General features: G+C 39.2%; 1 protein-coding gene and 1 long non-coding RNA gene across 2 annotated transcripts in view; both read left to right on the top strand.

Moving 5' to 3' along the window:
* The first annotated feature begins 708 nt into the window (after positions 1-708).
* On the top strand, positions 709-6030 carry LOC120545817. The gene is made up of 4 exons (XR_005636747.1): positions 709-918; positions 3242-3381; positions 4002-4147; positions 4827-6030. It is a non-coding gene; the product is annotated as an uncharacterized LOC120545817 (long non-coding RNA).
* An 11987-nt stretch (positions 6031-18017) lies between these two features.
* Positions 18018-21656, top strand: part of brinp1 (bone morphogenetic protein/retinoic acid inducible neural-specific 1) — a 159911-nt gene continuing 156272 nt past the window's right edge. The window contains exons 1-2 of the mRNA XM_039780768.1: positions 18018-18237; positions 18486-18663. The gene's annotated coding sequence lies outside the window, so the exon portion shown is untranslated. The remainder of the gene's footprint in view (positions 18238-18485; positions 18664-21656) is intronic.

Here is a 21656-nt window from a genome sequence, read left to right as displayed (position 1 = left end):
CATTTGGCTAATTAGCCTTCTCCTCAGCAAAGTGTGTGCCAGACAGTTTGCCTGTGAGGCATGTCGTGTCCGGTCAGTGAGATAGCCTCACTCTAAAAAGGTCCCTGGTTAGTCCGTAGTATGGCCACCTATTCTGTTTTCTGTTTATAAAAATGTTTCTGAAATCAACCCCACGCCAAAGCACTGTCCTGATAATTGAAGTTGGTTGATTTGATGGAACTTTCTGCTTTCAGAAGTCTATCCAGCTCACAGGTGTCTGGCTAATTAGATATATCCTCAGAAAACCTTAAGCTTGTGAAAAAACAGTTTCCCTGACAGATGCTAAAACTCAGCTGTTGGAACAGCTGCCATCCCACCTACAGGTGTATTCAAATCCATCTCAGACCAACATTTACGCTGGATGTTAAAGTTACTGCTACTGTACCACTACCCTTTACCCTGACAGATGCCTTACCATTGGAATTGGTTGAATAAGCTTTTTAAGGCTTTGTGATTAATTAAAGCACTGCCTGTCAGCCAAAGCAACATTTGTTTTCCCTTGAAAATCTTGCCTCTTATAAAGATTTCTTTACATTTTTCTAAGTTTTAGGTCATTCATTCTGAAAAGGTTAAAATTCATAAGAAAGACGAGCAGAGCTATTAAATATTTAGAGTATTTTCTGAGACTGCAGAATGACATTTGTCCTCCCTGTTGTCACATCCTGTTTCTTCTCCATCTGAAGCCACACCTGCAGCATTGATAATAGAAAAAAGAGACACAGCTTCAAGGTATGCTTAAACCTCCAAAGACTGAGTTTCAGGGGGCAGCGGAATGAAGTTGTGAACACAACCCTGAAATAGCAAACTGTTACTTATCTACATCCAGCAGTTACAACATTATCATTAATTTGGAGTCTTGCTTCTGGCCACCTGATAAAGGTAAGTCCAACATTCACTCTTTTAGCTCAGTTTCTGGTTTCCCTATCTGTCTCTTTATCTGTTAAAGGCTCCACTATGTCCACCAGCTCGCTAACTGTGTCTGTCTGCAGTTTTCTGCTCAGCAGGTAATGTATATTGGGCTTTTATAGCTTTTTCTCTGAAAACAGCTGCCTGCTGAGGCCAAAAACAGCGCTACAAGAGCGGTGAGAATGAAACTGTAAAGTTGCTTGCCAGGCAGCTAAACAATGAGCCGACGCTTGCTATAATACTCTGTAATGCCGAGGGGAGCTTTTACATTGTCATATTGTTCTCACATTGTCATTAGATTCATTGTTATTATAAAAATATCGATTATAGCCGCCTAAAGCTCATGATGTTCTGACTGTAGACCTATCTGTCTGTATCTGCCAGCTGCCCCTAGCAAACATGAGGCAGGAAGGGATTTGCTTAAGAGCTGAAGCAGCATGTGCTAACTGCTGTGAAAATGAATGCAAACAGTCCCCCAGTTGTAATGCATCTCAGTGCTTGCTCCCTAAAAGACCTCCTAAATGATGGAGCCTTTTAGTGAAATCAGATTTAGTCCTAATTGGATGACAGGCTCAGTGTGAACTCCCTCAGGACAGTGATGCACACACATGGGCTGGATAAAATAATAAGAGTGCACTACAGTATATTGTAATGCCATGCAATGACACTACAACAAAGGAACGAAAACTTTGTGCCAGATGTTGATTGTAGTGTTATCAAGCAAAAACACCAGTAAATGTCTAATTGTCAGCACTTGACACATTGACACATCACATCATTTTGTAGTGGTTGCAACCATTTATCCATGTGAGAAAACGGTCTGGCCTTTTCAAATATTAAGTAAGTTAGCATGGCCTGACATATGAAAATAGTAATTGTCTGACCTCTATTAAACCTGACACATAATGCTAATTTGCACCCAAATCTATTTATCTCTCTTATTAGCATACTTTTAATTTAAAAAATGTACTGCAACTGAGTAACTTTCAAAACATTACAAGTAAGAATATGAGAATTCTAGACACATAGACCTTTTTTTTTGGACTCTAATAGCAGGAAAAACACATGTCTAGCTAATAGCATTAACAACGCTTCCATTTGAGTGTGCTGTGCCACTAAACAAACTTGCACAATAGCAGGGTCGTACAAACTGGAAAACCTAAATTGCATGCAGCCATCCTTAATTTTTCATGATGATTACACCTGTGCTTTTCATGCTGTGACATGTGAAAACGCCAACCCAAAAGGCCTATTCTGTAACTACAGCAATTCAAGATATCAGTAGGTAAGACAAGGGATTACACAACCTTATTTTCCATCATCTACTTTGGATAAAATAGAATATTTAAGGTAAAAAATAAGACAATGCATAATCAGATCAAGTCAACATCTTAACCCATTTAGCAAGGCAAGAATCATCCTTTTTCAGACAGAAATGGGAAAGCCTCTTAATTACCCTCAGCTCAGATAGACTGACTGAAATGGAAACACTAATAGGAGTGTCTGCTCTCCCTCAGATCCCTAACAACTGGAACCCTTTCAAGGGTCTCTATCTGAGGAATGTCCTGCTGGTTTCCCTGAAGGAAAATCCAGGCTATATAGCCTGTCAGGAGCTTTAAACAGGAGCAAAGACAGAAGCAGTATGGCTAGTGGCGCCCATGATATCTCCTCTGAACACACAGCACAAGAAATAAAAAAAAAGATACTCTTGGGGTAATGCTTTGCTCTTCAATGGGGAGCTGGGGTGTTAGATAACACCTCACTTTTCACACAGGTACAAAACAGATGAGCCATCGTTAAGACCTGTCACTAATTTGTTTTTGTAAGCAGAAAATTAAGGTGATGTGGGGATAGCTAACCCATTTGACTGTCTTAAAAGATGAAGGGTGAATTTATTCACTCTCCTTTAAGCACTGCTTAGGGATTCTAGGCAATATTTGATAATGGCATAGCTGTAGTGCTTGTCAAGATATGTAATCAATTCTGAGTTTTCATCCTAGGGATATGTTGACCCATATTTGTGCATAATTGTATGTCATAAAGCACAGAAAGCAGTGTTTTGAAAAGGCACCGCTGCAGGGAGGGTGAAGAAAAAGGAAAGGAGACAATAGGGATTTAGAGAGGAACAAAAAGTGCACATTCGCACACTGAATTATAACGTCAATGACCCGCTTTTTGCAGAAAGTAAATGAAATGATGCACTTCAAAGACTAATAGCCACCTTTAAAAACCCATAGTAAGATGAAGAAGGCTTTGAAAGTAACACTTCTTTATTTCCTTTCTTCCTTGCCTTGAGCCTGTTTGGCCTCCTAACATGGTTGGCAGGGCATAAGGAGGAGGAGGAAGGGCATCTGACTGGGCGCTGTTGCAGTTCATCGACTGTTTTCTTCAGAGAGAAAGGTCAGAGGATACAGTACGGTGGGACACCTGCTGAAGGTAATCATTAATAAGCCTGCTGTCCTGTCAGCAGCCCCTGGCTTTACCAGATGTGTACTACTGAAAAGAGGGAAATGTGGCAGGAGTGTCCACACATCATTATGATACTGGCTGTCCTAAGCATACATGCAGCAATGCTGAAGTGTGATTTAGGACAGAAGAAACAAGACTGAATGTGCAAACTAGCATATTCAGACTGCTGTCTGTTACATGTGTGACCTGTATGACTGAGAAACTGTATGCCACAGAGCTTCTTCTCCACCCTGGCATGTCTCTAAATTAAAGGTTACCAAGACAACCCTCTATCCTACAGTAGATGACTACCAAGGACAACTGTTAATGTTTGAAACCAGCTTCTGTTGCTGTTCTAACAGCAGGGCAGGCAGCTGCAATGGCTAAAACAGTAGCTACTATTATGCTGTTGTGTATTATGTGTTCACAGTTTATACCTCAGCAAATTTGAAACCCAAATGCGGTTTTCTTTCTATTTGATGAGGATATATATATTTAAAAAAAATGCAGATTGGCAGCCTATATCCATGATTCAGTTTCTGGCTTTGTGGCCCTTTCTAACCTCTTCTCATCCCATCCTGCTGTCTCTACCAACTATATTTCAATAGTGACTTCATGCAAATAAGTCTCCTGTCCTGCAGAGGAGAAAAGGTGGGAAACCAAATTGGATCGAATGTAATTCAGTTCACCAAGCAGGGAATGAATCGATAATGCTGAGGAATGGCTTTCGAAGGACTGAGTGCCCACCTTAGAGGTAAGAGGTTTCTTCTGTTTACAGCGCAACCTGGGCCTGCATGCTTATGTATTTTACGACAGGTTAATCAAGAAACACAGTACCCACTGCTTCATTCCTGACGTCTCCTCTTGTGATGTTCACAGTGCAGCACTTCAGAAAATGTCCTGCCTGTTTGCATTCTGAAGTGTGATTGGTCTCCTTGAATGGTTTTTCCATTGACTGTAGATTTGCATTCTCATCTTTGTGTAATGTATTTACGAAATATAGCTGAGCAGATAAATTGGTATAGTTTGTATTTACTCTCAGGCCCATCAAGCTACTTACAAAGTACAGTGTATACTTATACACCTTATACGGTATCCTGCATGCACTCAAAAAGAAACTTCTTTTCTCTCAATTTCTTTTTGCCAGTCTAAAGCCCTATTCGCATGGGATTAGTATTACCTGGTGACCTCTAGTCATTTGAAATAATGTTTGTGTGTGTGTGTGTGTGTGTGTGTGTGTGTGTGTGTGTGTGTGTGCATGGTTGTTGAACAACCAAAAGCACTCTACAACATAGGGCGAGGACACCAGTGGTCTGGAGGGACCTTGGAGTGAAGCTACTTGGAGTGAAGCTACTGAGTGTAAGCTCTTCAATGCGAAGAGCCAGAAGAGGTTGTTTAGGCACCTAATGTGGATTTCTTTTCTTTTTTTTCAGAATTCCTGCCACTATCAAATGAGAGGATACCCCAGCAAAGCAACTGCTGGAATGCCTACAGTATGAGAGATTCCACAATAGGAGGTAGAAGAAGGATAAACAGAAACAACATGGAGCACCCAAGGCTTTATCATGGGTTTGGTGTTGTGTGTAAATACCTAAAGGACTTTAAAGTGGAGATCTGTCAAACTACAAACTTCCTGCAAATTTGCTGTCTCTTTATTTATTACCTCTCCTTCAAAAGTTAGGGCAAGTAAAATGTGCTTGTTGCGCAGTGTTCTTTTACATCAGGAGACACAGGATTGTGTCAAACAGCCATACCATGCTCACTACTGCAACTATTCTGCATATAATAGCCCTAATAGGGATAGAAAAAGTTATGTTAAAATGAACTGAATTGATTTTCATATGGCAAGAGGGGTCACTGAATGGTTTTATGAGTATGTTAATGATTGTAATCATATGTTATGGCCTTTGCCGATGGGCAGATTTTAAACCGGTGTGCATTTCAGAGGTCCAGAGTTTCAGAGACTGTGTCAAAGGGGCCTTGATGTGGCTCATGGTAGTCTGACACAGTAAGACACTTTATGTTGCTTCTTTCTTTTGTCACCTATGCTTCGACCACATAGCGTGTGAGATCTAATGTTTAGCTCAACGGTGACAGCACCTATTCACTCTGAATAAAGCAGGTGTACTTAGTAAGGTGGCTGTAATTGTATGTCTTCAGGCTGGGCTTTTGTCTCATTGCATACTGTAAACTCTTTTGTGGACTGTAGTTTGCCAGCTACCAGGCAAAGCTATGGAAAGCGTGGATCCATTAGAAGACCATTTGCATTTTGTTTGAACAGTTCCTGGCTGTGTCTCTCTCTGCTTTATTTAGAAGGGCAGAGAGAGCAGAAGGGAGAAAGGCAGTCACATAGACAGGGTGTTGTACTGAATGAGAGCAAAGAGACACAAAAATTAGCTTTTCATCTTGTGACAGCCACATCTCAAAGAAAAAGAGAAGGGATGGCAAAGCTGAGGGAAAGGGAGAGCTGAAAGATGCAAAGTAAGAGTTACAAAGATGTGGAATATTGCTAGAGGGATCAAGAGAGAGAGAGGTAGTGGAAGGTGGGCTGCAAAGAAGTGAAGGGAAGCAGGGCAGAGTGACAGAGGCAAAAAGACATCAAGGTGTAGAAACAGAAGGCGAGGAAGGCGAGCTACAACCTTATACAGATTAGGAATGACTGGTGGAGGAGAGGTGTAATTAAAGTTCCATTAAGCGATATTAACATTATATAAATGCCTCTGTAATTAAACTGCCTGTGTAATGTGGAAAGGTTGCTTGGGGGCGACTGCCAAACCTACAGAGAATCAACACATAGCAGCTTGGAGCCAGAGGCGGAGTGGCAATCGGGACAGTCTGGACTTTTCCCGGTGGGCCGGTAGTGTTTCGAGGCCGCGAGGGCCGGTCTGATAATAGTTATACATTGCAAGTTCTTAGCAACACCATCCGGAGGCCTGGTGCCGCTGCCCGCTGGTCAAACTGTGCAGCCTCTGTTCAACCCGTACGGCTGGCCGCAGCAGCCTCTTATTTCAATACAAACACAGGCTAATCAGAAAGCACGGTTACAACCATGTCTAGGATTTTCATAAATATAGGGGGAACAGTTAGCTTTCCCTCCCCAAATGGCATAGCCATGGTCGGCCTATGACGTAAAGCCATCGAACACCTCTTTTTTTCTTCGTCACGTTTGGAAGTCTATCGGTAACGTTAACAGACAGTGTGTGAGTCTAATGATGGAAAGCCCAAAAAGAAAAGGGAAAGGTGGCACTGAAATGGTCAGACTCAAAAGGAAAAAAAGGGATTGTGTTGCTGTGCTGTGTGTTGTTCATTCATTCACCATCCGAACACAGTGTGAAATAGAAGAGAAAGTAAGCCAAACAAACATCCAAAGATTGTTTTCGTGAGTTGGTGGACCAAACCAAAGCTTAAAGTTGAGGGGGAAAAGACTACAAAGGGATGCTTTGGCTGAATGTGTGATATGTCTGTTATTCTTAGACATATGACCTTGAAAAGCTTGAACTATGCCAGGGCTAAGTTGCTGTGACTGTTTTGAAGTCTTTTCTTCCTCTAAAGGTTAAACATTTATAAAAAATACAACAGGCAGAAAAGAAATAGTCACACCAAAGATAGTCTAGATCAGCAGAAGTACATTTCCAGGATAATTGCCTGACATCTGATGTGTGGCGCATGCGCTGGATGTCCCTCACCTTCTTCTCTCTGTCTGTTACCATTCTCAAAATTCCTTTCACTTAGAGAAACAACACCAAACTTTAAGCTAGCAAGCTACACGGGGAAAATGGCAAGTTTTTAAGAACATTTGGCCTGCCTTATTGCACAGCATTTACTACCTAACTGGGACGTTTTGGCTCCGATTGGTGGGGATTGCTCTGGACAAAGTATGCATGGTAAGTACACAGGATAGAGCAAATTACGTTTAACTATGTATCCAGCTAATTTAAATATCTCACGTTACTGTATTGTGGGAACAGTTAACTTCATTTAATATTTCATGTGGCGTTTTCTTTTGCAGGGTACAATAGTAAACACCAAAACAAGTTTCTTCCCGAGACTATTTTGCAGAGCCACCGTCAGGAGCTTAGCGCCGCCCAAGACGATTGGGATTGGTTTAAAGAAATGCAAACAACCTAGGCCGTTTTTTTACCACTATCTTAGGCCCGTTTCACACTGGCTGCGTAGCTCCCATGTTAACAGGTTAGAGCTTTCACACTGCCTGCGTGACACGCACATCTCAGGCGCGAAAACGCGTCCACGCTAGGAATAGGACCGCGTTGATTTTTCACGCGACACGCAAGAGTGTTGGAAGCATTTCCAGGCAAAATAGAATATGAAAAGATGTTTATATGTCATTTTGACACAAATACATTTCATAAGTGACATTTTCATGTTTGAAAGTGTCTAGGTTTTGACATAAATGCAGATATAAATGTAATAAAAAAAATTTATTGATTTTCAAATATTGCACCTGTCAATACAGAACGAAATATTCTGCCGTCAATACTGACGATGTTGTCTTTGCTGTTATCAAATCAGTATATATTTATGTTTAACATGAAGTATACTACTGCTTGAGTGCATTTTATCCATCGGAAACATACATGTGTACAGACAATGCTAGCAGCAGCAGCAGCGCCGCGTCAGATACATTTCTGGTGTGTAAAAACATAGAAAATGCCACGCAGCCGCCACGCAACTGACACGCAACAGAAACACAAAACAGATACGTCACGCTCACGCGACGCAGCCAGTGTGAAACGGGCCTTAGAATGTGTCTGTGGTGTAGCCAGACCCTACTCCACAGTGCTGTGGAGATAGGTCTGGCAATGCGAGACTACACCGAAGATGACCTTTTTTGGACTGCGCCATTATATTAAATGAAAAATGCTATGTCTTGAGCATATTTTCATAAACAATTTCCTTATAATTCTGCCCCAGCCGTGATTTTTTTAATACAACATGCCCTTGACTGGGATTTAAATGTAAGTTGTGTTGGTCTGAACAATGATTGGTCACTCAACATGCATTTGTAATAATGTGAATGAATCTCTAATGACACTTGAGAGCACTTATGATAGACATAAAGACAGATGTACCCGGTGACTCATGTCACCATACGCAAGGAGGATTGTGTTGCCCAGAGCAACACTGTCTGCTGTTCTTCTCTTTGCCTATTTAGAGGCGTCCATGACAAACAAGCATGTCCTACAGTGTGGCTGGGACTGGCTAGCTGCCCTGCTTTCATGTATCCAAGCTCAAAGTTGAGGCAAAAAAGGGATGAAGAAAAAGTCAGAGAAGGGAGACTAACAAAGTTATAGAGAAAGCATGGGAGAGAAAGAAACAAAGTAAGGGTGAACCATTAAAAACAAACCACACCTAAGTTCACTAGGCTACAGCGCTCCCAAAACAATGGATTGGAAATTAAGGAGTTGGTCATACACTTAATCTGATGCAGCATTGGCAGTGGCCACCAGAGAGTCTGAGCACAATTAGAACTGGTTTTGGGGCACTGCTTTTCTGATAGATGGCTACTTAGAAGCCCTATACCTCCTGAATAAAAAAACCCAGGGCAGTGTCTGGGGATGTTACATCAATGCTACTCACGTAACATGCAGAAAATAGAGGGGGTGACTGGCAGTAGGGGGGAGCCGTGCTATTTGGAGTAAATCTACTGATGTACAATGCACTGAGTGCACATAAGCAGCAGGTGCAAAAAGGAAGGCACAAAAAGAATGCAGAGAAAATACAAATGCAAGTAAACAGTAGCTAAGGAAATATGTTATATTTACATAAAAGTTTTGTCACCATGGACAATTGTTGATTTTGTAGATTTCTAAGTGAAAAGTAGTTTATTCAACCTCTGTAGGGAGAAATTCTTGAACACGACATCACCACAGCCTTGTAGTTTCTTATAGACTATTCATTTTTTCTTCAGTGTTTTTTTCCACATTTTACTGCAGAACACCTCTTGTTCAGAAATATGCGTAGGTTATTTTGTATGCACTGCACCTTTTGATAAAACCCCACAGATATTCAGTAATATTCGATTGTGGGGACTGTGAAGGCCAATGCAAGCCATCAGTCTCTTGTCTGTAGTTCATGGTTCATGCACATTATTATTTTTCTAGATTTGTTAATACGGGTGCTTCTCCCAGTTACATAATTTCACTTGTTTGGTAAACTTAACAAATCACAGAAGTGGTTGATTGAACTGGAAAATGTTGAAGACCCTAAGAGGTAAACATCCTTTCCAGCACAAAAGGAGAGCCACTTGGACTATCTGTTATCCATTCAAATCATGGACATTGAAATGGGCTAATCCGATCTGGGTGACTGGGTTTTAGAAGGCATGTTGGAATTCTGCTGGGAAAATTCCATCCCCAAAGAAGAAATCATCTGACCTGTGCAAGTTACGCTTTGTGCACTTTAATTTGCTGCAAATTTTTCTAATCCGGTGAGTTTTAAAGTATGTACTGACTAGTTTTCAATTGTAAAGGAAAGTTTCCAACATAAAAAGAAAGAACCTAAAAGTGTCTCCTCATCATATGTCGGATTAAGCAGCTGTAGTCCTGGATTTTAATAATGTTGTGATGCTTTGGTCAACAGACCAACAGCTTGCTCTGGCTCTAAGATCAATGCTTTGCTGACCGCTGTGTGTCAGGATTTGTTAAAGTTTCAGTATGTGTGACTTGGTGACAGCTCATAATTCAGGTCTGATAGAAGTGGCAGACTCATGACTTTGAATGGAAAGCACCTAACTGTTTTATGAGTTTTCAGAAACAGTAATCACAAAGACTCATGACATTTGATTCACGGGTGTTTCCAGCAGGCGATAAATACATTAACCTAGAGTATTATATCCTATGTTTGTACAGTTTTGTATAATTTTTATATCAAGCAAAAGATTATGATTGATGATATTTTACATTTTTCATGAAGCTAAGGAAGCTCCTTCATGTATCTTTTTCCCCCTTCTATTTCACACTTCAAATTGCTGTGCATTGACTTACGAAAAAAGGATTTTGGAATATTGACAATTAGTGCTGTCAGTTAAACGCGTTATTAACGGCGTTAACACAAACCCATTTTTTTTATCGCGAGATTAACGTTCTTTTTGGCCTAGCAAACTTTGTAGTTTTTTTCACATACTGCTGCAACAACTAGTAATGTTAGAAAAACTACCACACCGGATCTAGCTAGACCGGAAACAAAACAACAGGCACGCCGTGCACACTTGTTTGGGCTTGCGAGCCGGCCAAAGAGTAGTAGGCTAACGTTACGTTTTGAGTGGATGGCGAGCGCGATACGCTGAAATAGATGCCAATGAGATTCTGAATGGTACGTTTACTTTAAAAAAGTTGCCAAATGGTTCCATTGACAAGACCAAAGTGATCTGTATGTTTTGTCGTTGTGAACTGAGCTATCATCGCAGCACGTCCAGCCTGAAATACCACTTGATGGCCAAGCACACAGCTGATGCGAATTCTCCGCCCCCTCGTCTAAGCCAGGCAACAAAAGCACAAAGCAAGCCGATCCACTTCCATGTTGATAAGAGCATTAAAATGAGAAAAAAATAATGGGACAAAAAGAAATCAAGGGACATTTAGAATAGATAAAAATGTATATATAAGTATGGCATTAATGCGATTAATCGCAATTAAATATTTTAATCGTTTGACAGCACTATTGACAATGCTTTTGCCCTTCAGATTTGGGCAACAGAAGGCTGAATTTCTCAGCCGCATATGAAGCCTTTGGAACAGCCTTGTTGACTCGTTATATGTAGTCTTGAAATATAGACTTTGAAAGAGGCCTTCTCTGAATTAAGACACAAAATGAAGTTGTCTCATATAATATTGCTTGGCCTGTTTGTTTGCTATATAGTAGCTATGAGCAAACAGTACTTTTCTCTCCACTTCTACCTCAGTTAACCACACCGCATCATTGATTTAGCAGTTTCTCTCAGTGGCATCTGGTGTTCAGTGTAGTCCAAGGCATGTTGGCAAAGTTAATAGCTCACCATTCTTCAGCATATTGGCTCTTGAATGCTTTCAATGGCTCAAAAAAATGGGTGGTGATGAAAATGAATGAGTAGCACTGTCTCAACCTTGCTGTTGCTTGCCCCTTCCTTTATCAAAACAGAAAATAACGCATTGTGATGATCTATGATTTTAATGAGAGAATGATGAGAGAAACAAAAGCTCAAAAGTGATTTTTTATGATTTTTATTATCTAATTACTTAAAATAAGACTTGTGACTGGACCTTATGTTTGAGCAACCCCTTATTGCTTAGCATGTTCTTCTTGATATGGGTATTGCTAATGTCTATGAATGTCTTTGTGCAGTTATTTTTAGAATTGAAAAATATTACAGTGGAACAGTCAGTACGTTGATTTTAAGCGCCATTACCAGCTAATAAAGAAAGAAAATTTTGGTTTATTAAGCAGAAAGTTATAATTAGAGCTCAAACAACAGCTCATATGTATTGCCTTCAAACACATAATGACAAACAATTCCGTAAATGCTGCAATTGTGCATTAAAATTGCATTTCCCGTGGCCCCTTACAGTACTTCACAAAAGGACTTCCATAGAAAATTAGTAATTCAAACAACTGTGTCAAAAACTGTCACTCTTTCAAAGAACTGCCAGATGGTGAATATCTGAGCCAGGAAGTGTGTTCTTCTTTACCAAAATGACTCAAACAAGGACACAGCATGAACAGTAGAAAAACAAAACTGAGAGTTGTTTCAATTGAAATAACATAGATCTCTGCCCCATAAAATAATTGAGAAACTGTAAAAATACTTGAATTACATAATTTGGATGACAACAGCATGGGATAGTATAAAGGAGAAGGCCAGGGCTTTGACCACTGTGGTTCACCATTAATAGAGGTTTGCAATCACAAAAAGGTCATTCCATTGTGTCCTGGCAAGGCAGGGGCTCTTTGAAGGGAGCAATTACAGCATTCACTGCTGCCAGGACCCTGACTTATTTCTCTTCAGAGAGTGCGCTGTACACAAAGTCCATTTTGCTTTTGCCTTATTTACCATCATTCTATCATCATTCAGTCTTCACATGCTGTTCTGAGCCCTTGTTGTGGCTTACAGTACAAAGACCTAATTACAGTAATGGCAAGGGATAAGCAGATAAACAAGCAAGCAGATGAACTGCAGGCCATGAAGGCAGTTTGATAATATGTAAACCTCCCACGCTGCTTGCATAAAATCCATCCCAACCAGCCAGTTAGCTAGTCAGGAAGATCAGCTAAGGGCTACACTAAAGTAGATTACAAATAAGCATTAATATGAAACAGCTCTGTGTAATTATTCAGGAGATGTCCAGTAGTCTCATAAAACATGCCATTAAAATGAAATCAAATTCCATGTTAAATATATTTTTGAATTAGAATGAACATGTTTGAACATTTCTATGAGTGTGTATGTGAGGTGTGTGAATGTATTCAAAGCATGTGCAGCAAAGGTAGCTCAAGGCAAGATAGCAGAACAGGGAATGGTTGACTAATGAGAACTTGTTTTTACCATCTCTGGGTGCAGCGCTTAATCGTGACTGTGCAACGTGTCTGTCGTTTAACCATGGGACCCTGTCTTCACCATGAAGGGCTTGATGCAGGTGTTGGAGATGGCTGGCGGCGATCTAGGAATGTTGTTGTCCTTGATGCTGCATAGTCCAGGATTATTGATCCAAAGGAAAACCACTCAATCATGACTGTGTCCCTTCTGCAGAGCCAGCAAAAATCCCTTGCCTGAAAATGTCCCAAGGAGCAGCCCTCTTTAGGTTTTCAAACACACATTTCTTTGAAATGACACATACGAATGTGTGCATGGGTGCATGCATTTATAACAATAAACATGCATGAGCTATGTGTACAGATAATTTAAAAGACGTCTCAGCCCAACTGATGATTCTTTTTCTCAGTCCCTCTCAATACTGAACATCTTTAGGAGATGAATGTATGGATAAAATAATAATAATAGTGTGATGAAACATTTATTTCTGGGCTTCATAACAATGGGATTAAGTAATACAATTATCTTACAAAGAAAAATTTAAAAAGACGTTTAAAATATGATACGCAGTTGCATGGAAGGAAAGACGTGGTTCAGTTACTTTTACTGACGAGTAATTTTGTGTGTGCAACCAAGTTAAAGATGTCTGAGTCAAAGTTCTCAGTCTCATGTGTAATAGAAAGAGCATAAAGTACAAGGAGAATAGTAAGAGGAGAGAGGCAATGAAGTGAATTATTGAATTGCACAAAAGTACAAAGAGGGATTCGGATCTGTAGAACGTAAAATAATCAACACCAAGTTAATGTTGTTGGAGGAGCATGGATATTTCGGCTTTAGCAACTGACCCTGAACTTCTGCACTCTGTCTACTGGAGTGTGGGCGAGATGAAGAGCAAGGGAGAGAAGAAAGGGCCTGATCTGTTTGCCTTGACAGATGACATCAGTAATATAAAGACAGGTATGCTGGATCTAGTGCAATTAATTAATTACACTGCTAACTTTTGAAAGTCTGTTTGGCAGTTAAACACATAATAAAACAGGGTCTCTACATTATTGATTTGCAATAGTTTTCCCAAAAGATATCACTTTTATGACAGGCTGCTGTGACTTTAAGACCTTGTGTCAAACAAAATTAACAACAGTTAAACAGCAGGAGTGAATCCGTGGAGCGCAATCTGAACTGTTTTTGGTTATATTTGCTTGTACAGGTGAACATATGGAGAGATAGCTTTCATCAGCCCTGAATTTATTAACCTGATGGGCTGACACGAGCTGAATTTTGATAGCACAAGTAACAAATATTCAGGGCCATGTCCTTCACAGCCATGGAGCAAAAGGGGATAATGTGGCCAAGATTTTAAGGAATATAACAAAATTATGCATGAATGTCGAAACTTAATCAACACAACCATGAGTACAGCCCAACAGTAGTTAGTGGTTAGTAGTAGTGCAAATCAAAAATAAAGTCTACGTCAATGTTACTTGTGAGCAAGACCCTGAGATACTTAAATTCTTTTGGGGTGACAACTTTATCCCAACTGGGCAAGCCATCTTTTTCTGGCACAGTAATGTGACATCACACTTCACACAGAAAAGAAGGAACTGAGAACACACTCAACTCAGTGCCAAGAATGTGGATATGACTCTTACTTTGGTTCAACGAGTACAGAGTAATGAAAACAATACAGTCAGTGACTGTAACCCTAACCCTAATATTCCAGAGCTGTGGTGACATCTTTATATTGCTTCTTTGGTCTAATCAACAGACCAAAAAAATCCAAAGATATTCAATAAACAGCAATAGGAAGCAGAGAAAAGCAGCAAATCCTCACATTTGAGAAACTGCGACCTTAAGATGTGTGGCATTTTTGCCTGACAAAGGACTTAAACGATTAATTAATTCATCAAAATTGTTGTCCATTCACTGTCGACTAACCACTCGATTCTTGAATCCTTGAATCCTTTTAAGCACTAATTGAATTCAATGAATGCTAATCGTTTCAGCATTAGTTGAACGCATTCTTCCATACTATTCGTTCCCTCCTTTCGTTCCTTTTCATTTCCTTTGCAAAATCAAACACTATAGGACACAATCAGGGACAACTGCCATTGTCACTCTCATCACTAGCACGTAAGCCCTTGTCCGACCCCAAGGACGAGTGCACTCAATAACTGTCCCTGTCCAGACGCAGTAAGCCTGTGCCACAATCCCTTAAACCCCTGAACTCTGACATGCATGAAGCCTCCTCCTTTGGGAGATTAAATTGAAACTCTTTCCCACTAAACTCCCGATTAATTGGAATTTTTTTCTTTAACTCTGCTAATCTGCACTGTTGTGTATTGTCCTCAAGCAGTGGTAAGTGATAAAATCAGGGCATAATGGTGAGACGTGACAATGCTCCCGATCAGGACTTCTAGACAGAAAAATGATATGATGACAAAGGCCTTGAATATGTCTCTCTAGTACCTGCTCTCACTGATGTGGCTTTTGCATCACCTTCATTCCTAACATTAAAAACTAATCAGAGAACTGAAAATGCAATTTCTGCCACTGCAGTGCACAAAGTTTAAGGCCCTTTTCGCTGCTTTTTTCATTTCAGCCACTACTTTTATTTATTTATGAATTTAAGATAAATGTGTCAACTTAGTTTCTTTTGCAAGGCGATTATCTGTCATTTCTTCTTATCTGCCGCCTGTGTCCTACATACAGTTCTGTATTTACCCTTCAAAATGTCTTTATTTTCTGTTGAGTTTCAGATACCAAATTGAAGTGTCAGACAGCCTTTTCCAATAGATAAATCCAACATTAATCAATGTTATGACAGCGTAACTGGCAACAGGAATTGTGTGTTATGTTAGCTACCTACAGTACCTACCTACTTACCATCCTTATTGTCTTCCTGTCTGTCTATCTGTCTGTCTGGGATCAAAGATGCTACATTGCACTTGTTTACTTTGTCTGCACGCTATTGTAATCCCTGAGGTGAGCTGAGATGCTATAGACAAAATTCTCTCTGAAGTGGGAACTGGAAATATAAACTCTGGAGTTTGTGTGATGTTGTGTATATTTGGAGCTTTTGCTCCACTCAAGTCAGTGCAGTCACATACCGTGCTGTACATTGGTTCCACTTTATAGGTTTTCCAGCAGAGTAAAATAATCTCTGGCTCAGCTGACCTTTACCATCAATACTATATGTTGTATCCAGAATTGAGGCTTTTACTGTTCTTTTTAAATGTTTATAACTGAACTTGTAATGGCATCTTCACAATTATATCTTCATTGTTATTTTATTGGTGGAATATATACTTTTTATGTTACAAAGCTGAGACTTGCTGTACACCAAAGTGGCAAAAAATGTACTTATATATACACCTCCCTATGCCAACAAAGCCTAGAGTTTTCATCACGACTGTTACAGAGGGCACCTTTCGTTCATGGTTCACCGCCCCAGTATTGGTCCTAAAGTGTCATTTAGCCACAACTTGAAATGGAGCTCAGATCACAGACTGATTCCTCAGAGAGCTTTGCTGGATGTGATATTTGGCTTCAGTATCTGACCTCTTATCTCTACCTCTTCAATACTCTTTGTGTATGTCTCTGAGAAAATATATCTTTCATCCTCCTTTTGCATAAAAATCCTATTAATTTCTCTAGTTATCACTGGATACATTTTGCAGGCATGAGATCTGAGCCAGGTTCATCACATAATACACATTTTATATGATATGTCTATTGGTGTGCCGGCCAAATTCTGCTGGAAAGTGAGTGGAAAATCTAACAGGTGAAATGGCATACAATGTGTTTTAAAAATGATCTGTTTTAATATAGAATGTGCATTTGGACGATAGTGTTTGTTGCCTGCAAATATGTTGGTCTTTCTCTTTTATAATATTAATTTACTGCCAGTTAAGAGACAGTTGCCAGTTTACTAGATACACATATATTACTAACATTGGTTCTGCATTCAATTTTAGAAGCTTATTATATGTAGTCAGTGTATAAAAGTGTATTACTGTGTATCATGTCTGGAAGGACAACTGCATTGTACTGACGTTACATGTTCAAAATGTAAATCTATTTCACTGTATTATCACTGTCCTTAATAAAACCGAAAATCAAAACCTAAAAAAGTTTTATTTGGCTTTAAAGAAAAATAATGTGTCAAGTTTAGTTCCAGAGGCCCCAGTTATTTATTTTATAGACTAAGATTAATAAAAGAAAGAAACTTCAATATATATTGATAAGCAACGATAGATTAATGGATAATGAGCATTTCTCTTTCAGCCTCACATATAGTGTGACAATATTCTCAACTAAGATGAGTCCTTTTGGAAGTACTGGAATGCATTTATTTTACAAAAGGTGTCACTATCAAGGATGCATCAATGTCGAGAAGCCCCAAAGCTACTCTATATGGGGAAGAAGTCATTATCACAAGTTCTCACTTTGCTGTTGGAATTAAATAAAGAACAGTCCCACAGCAGGAGGGCCGGCTTGTCTTAAATTCAACTTTTAGATTGTACTATATGCTATTTGTTGAAGAAAATATAAAATGCAAATAAAATACAGTACACTGCAGTTAATAAATTAACTGTTAATAAGTAAAGTTAGTTGGTTAATGACATGTCACACTTCTGGTCTACAGCCACCTGGTCATTGGATATGCCTAAATCAATCATAACAACGGAATATTCACTTCCTTTATTTACAGATTCATGTCATATTCACTATGTCTAATCTTGGAACATGCCATATATTGTTATTTTCAGTATAAGTTAGGCTACTCAGAAATGCCATTGGCATGCAAGTTGCACAGATTTTTAACACAGCAGATATGAATGGATAGGCAAATGTTAGGGGTCTATGGATATAAAACCATGTTGTTGGGATTTTCTATCGCCTATCCTACTTTCAAAAACATGTTTTGATAGTTTAAAATGAAAAAAGAAAATGTGAAATGAAAAAAGCTGTTTTCAAAATTATAGATTTGAGTTGGGTGGTAAATTTCCCATCATGCTTTGGGGGATGCAAATAGGAAGTTAACTGTGTACTAAACTATGGTACTAAATCGCCTCCTATTAGTTAACATTATGATCATATGGTGTTGCATTAGCTGTTAACGGTTCCTGTTGGCACTTTAACCACGAAGGTACGGACTAATCAGCTGGCATGATTTGTATCCCGATTAAACGTCTGAAAAATTATGATTGTGAGGCAAGATTTGAAGTTATAAGGAGTTCCTTGTCATATAATTCCTTAGTGGATTTACGGATGTTTATCCTCGACGGAGATCGAAAATACCGATACCAGTGGAAAGAGTATGTTGTGCCAATTCCAGCAGTATGTGTATGATGTTTGTACGTTCGTTCTGTTTCGACTAAGTTGTGATTCAGAAAAGCGCGATATTTTGACGCAAAATTGCTTACACTTGTACATTTAGCCACAGACGTTTCCACAGAGTAGGCCTAATAAAATCAGGATCAATATAGAAGAAAACGGATCCATTTTAGTCAGCAACGTCATCCAACTAAACCTCCACTTAACAGTGTTGATAACTTGTCCACAGGTAAGGTGCAGCCCTAGATGTGATGGTGGACTAGCTCTGACTGCAGGGAAGAGGCTGTGTCCATCCTTTTACACATCCTGTTCTGAGCCCACCCTTGGCATAACTCATAAAACTCCCTGGAATATTCGGCACACTTACCATAATGTCAGATGACAACAGACTGCAGACAGATGTGCAGGTAAGACCAAAGCTATCTGCAAAGAAGATTCTTCTGTGGGTTGATTTAATGAAATAATATTCTTTGATCATTTTTTGTTACGTTATGGAAATTATGGAATGTAGTGAGAGTTTGGTTGAGCAAAAAACTGGTAGGTGAACTGAGCAGACTCAACTGCTCTGTGGAAATAATATTTCCTATTTTTGTTGCTCTTAGTTGAACTAACTGCTATGTTCAATGTTTGAGTCAAATGTATTTGTGTGGTATTTTGTGCATTGTGGGGGATATAGAAGTGTATTGAATATTTGCAAACTAGTTCTGTTAGTTAGATGAAATGTTGGGTTCATGATTGAAGTTCATGAATCCCATGTATGGATTTTACTCTGCTGTTAATGTCAGCTGTGTCTCGGACATGCACTCCGATTTTTGACTGTCAAATCTTGGTTCAACTTGGCCTGAAGGGCTTTGTGACCCAGACTTAGGCATATTTAGTGATACAGGTGTACGTTTGTTTTGGCCAACATAAAAAAATGTCTCATTAATGTTTTAAAAATGTTTTATTTATGGCATATCTCTGCACACCCAGACCAAGTGTTTTTGTGACAAGACTGCATGTTTGCAATATTGACAGTGAATGCTAAATTAAATTGCAGTTATGTTCAATGTAATAAAAAAAAAAAAAAAGCCAAAGCAAATAAGTTGTGCATGTACGTCGTTTTGGTAACAGGGTTGGCTCCATTTCAGGATACCTAAAGGGACAAAACACAGGGAAACCCGATTTGAATGATTCAAACCAAGAGACTTTTCACTAATTGGATAATCAAAGAAAGCAGGAACAAGTAAAGGAGCTTGGGGTGAAGCTAAGAGGGAGTTGAGAATAAAAGAGTCGAGGATGAGTAAGAGAGTGCACACCGTTAGCTCTGAAGGAAATGAGAACATGTAATCTATCTGTAGTACGTAAATTGGGGGGGAAATAAAATTGATGAAAGGAATCCATTCTTAACCAAGACATATTTAGTTTCTATGACTACTCCAATGTCATGGTGTGGGGCCTCAAACCTCTGAATAAGCCTGACACACATTTCACATGTCAACAAGCAGTACATGGTAATCACCAACACAGCCACACAAGGCCTTGCTTCATGAGAAGTCAATATCTGTCAGCAGTAAGCATCAGCAGCCTGGAGTTCTGGCCTTGCCCCCTACGGCAGACCTGTCAGTATGCCTCAGGCATTGCGTCATTAGTATAACCCCATTTCAGCACTCAGTCATGTTGTTACCCAATACCAATACACTGTTGTTGTTCACAAAGAGTACTAAATGCAGTCTGTGTGCAAATCCATATCTTCATTTACCTGCAAGTGAAAGATTCAAATTATAAGTTGCCTCACATTGTATGACATGGTGGGTAGGGTTTTTTTCGGATTCCGAATTCATATCCTCTAAATCTGTTAATCTAGAAAGCACTTTGTGCTTAATGCTTGAAAATGCTCTGTAAATAAAATAAAATAATAATAATAATAATAATAATAATAATAATAATGTCTTCTTCTTCTTCTTCTTCTTCTCCTCTTCTTCTTCTTCTTCTTCTTCTTCTTCTTATTATTATTATTATTATTATTATTATTATTATTATTATTAGTAGTAGTAGTAGTAGTAGTAGTTGTTGCAAAAGAGCCTCACATAATGATACATATAGCTTTAAGTTATTCTCACTTATTGTTTTACCAACAGGCTGTATGCTGCAAAACTAGGCTTGCACTGGAAATCCCCCTAAATGACAAAACTACATAATTGTATTCATACATGTTAGCAATAATGTGATTTTGTTAGAAATAAAATGGAAATAAATACGAATAAATATGCATCATGTTCATTCCCATTAGTAAACAGTGTACATACTATCTACCAAACACAAGGATCATAATCATATTCTAAGTAAAAACAATGGTAAAAAGTAACATGACGACAGGTTGTATTCTTCATTAAACAAAATTAACTCGAAGCTCACTCAAATAGATCAAATGACAACATGTAAGCTGGTTTCACAACGACAAGCAGCAACCACCCTGACAACCGCCTACCTTTTAAGAGCGTTTCCCAAAAAGGCGAAACGGCAACCGCTTCATACCCATACTGCTGTGATCAAAACCGCTTCACCTCTGCCGCCTCCGCCTCATTGAAATGACTGGAGGCGGTGAGTTACCGTGCGGTGGTGTGAAAGCCCCGTTATGATTAATATTGTACATGCTGTTGCTTAAAAATACATAAAATGGAAAGACATTTAAGCCAAAGATTAACATTTCCTGTGTACCATATTCTACCAACCATCATCGATGAGGAATGGAGAGAGTTTGTATAACTGCATTTAATTAAAATGTACAAAAAAATCTGTTGATCATTTATTTCAATAGGACAAAACTGTAATATTGGTTATCCCCTGAATTTCACATGGCAGATACTACAAACTGCAATTGACTACGATTCTAATGATGCCTTGTTTTTGTTTTTGCTTTGTCTACCTCCATTTATACGTCCTTTGTAGTTTTACTTTAGACTCATCTGGAACATATCCAATGAAATCCTTAGGGTCTGCATTACGTTTAATGATGGGGACACTGATTCGTTTTTGTCTTGGCTGTATTGAGGTTGTTGACGGGGCTGAGGTTCCTAAATTAATCAAATCAAAACACAAATAAAGCTCTTGAATAAGCAAAGCCAAGGACAGGCATTGAGAAAGTTAGACCTTCTAAAGGCTCATGGTGTGTCTGTACCTCCAGTATATTGCAAACACATACATAATGTCTTGCATGAGTGTCAAGATGAGAGACTGAGGAGTTTCAGTCATTTTTCATCCATGACACATGCTCAGTCTGAAGCCTAGTCAACAAATGTGTCCTCCGGGGAGTCTCTTACTTCTTTCTCTGTCTTTACCGAGAGAGAGAGGATCTATGGCCATTGTCACTTATGTCAGAGTCAATGCTTGTTAGAACACAGTTATGAAAGACCGCCAA

Source organism: Perca fluviatilis, chromosome 17 (assembly GCF_010015445.1).
Source record: "Perca fluviatilis chromosome 17, GENO_Pfluv_1.0, whole genome shotgun sequence".
Taxonomy (NCBI): domain Eukaryota; kingdom Metazoa; phylum Chordata; class Actinopteri; order Perciformes; family Percidae; genus Perca; species Perca fluviatilis.
The sequence above is the reverse complement of the archived record's forward strand: the minus strand, read 5'-3'. Positions and strand labels throughout refer to the sequence as shown.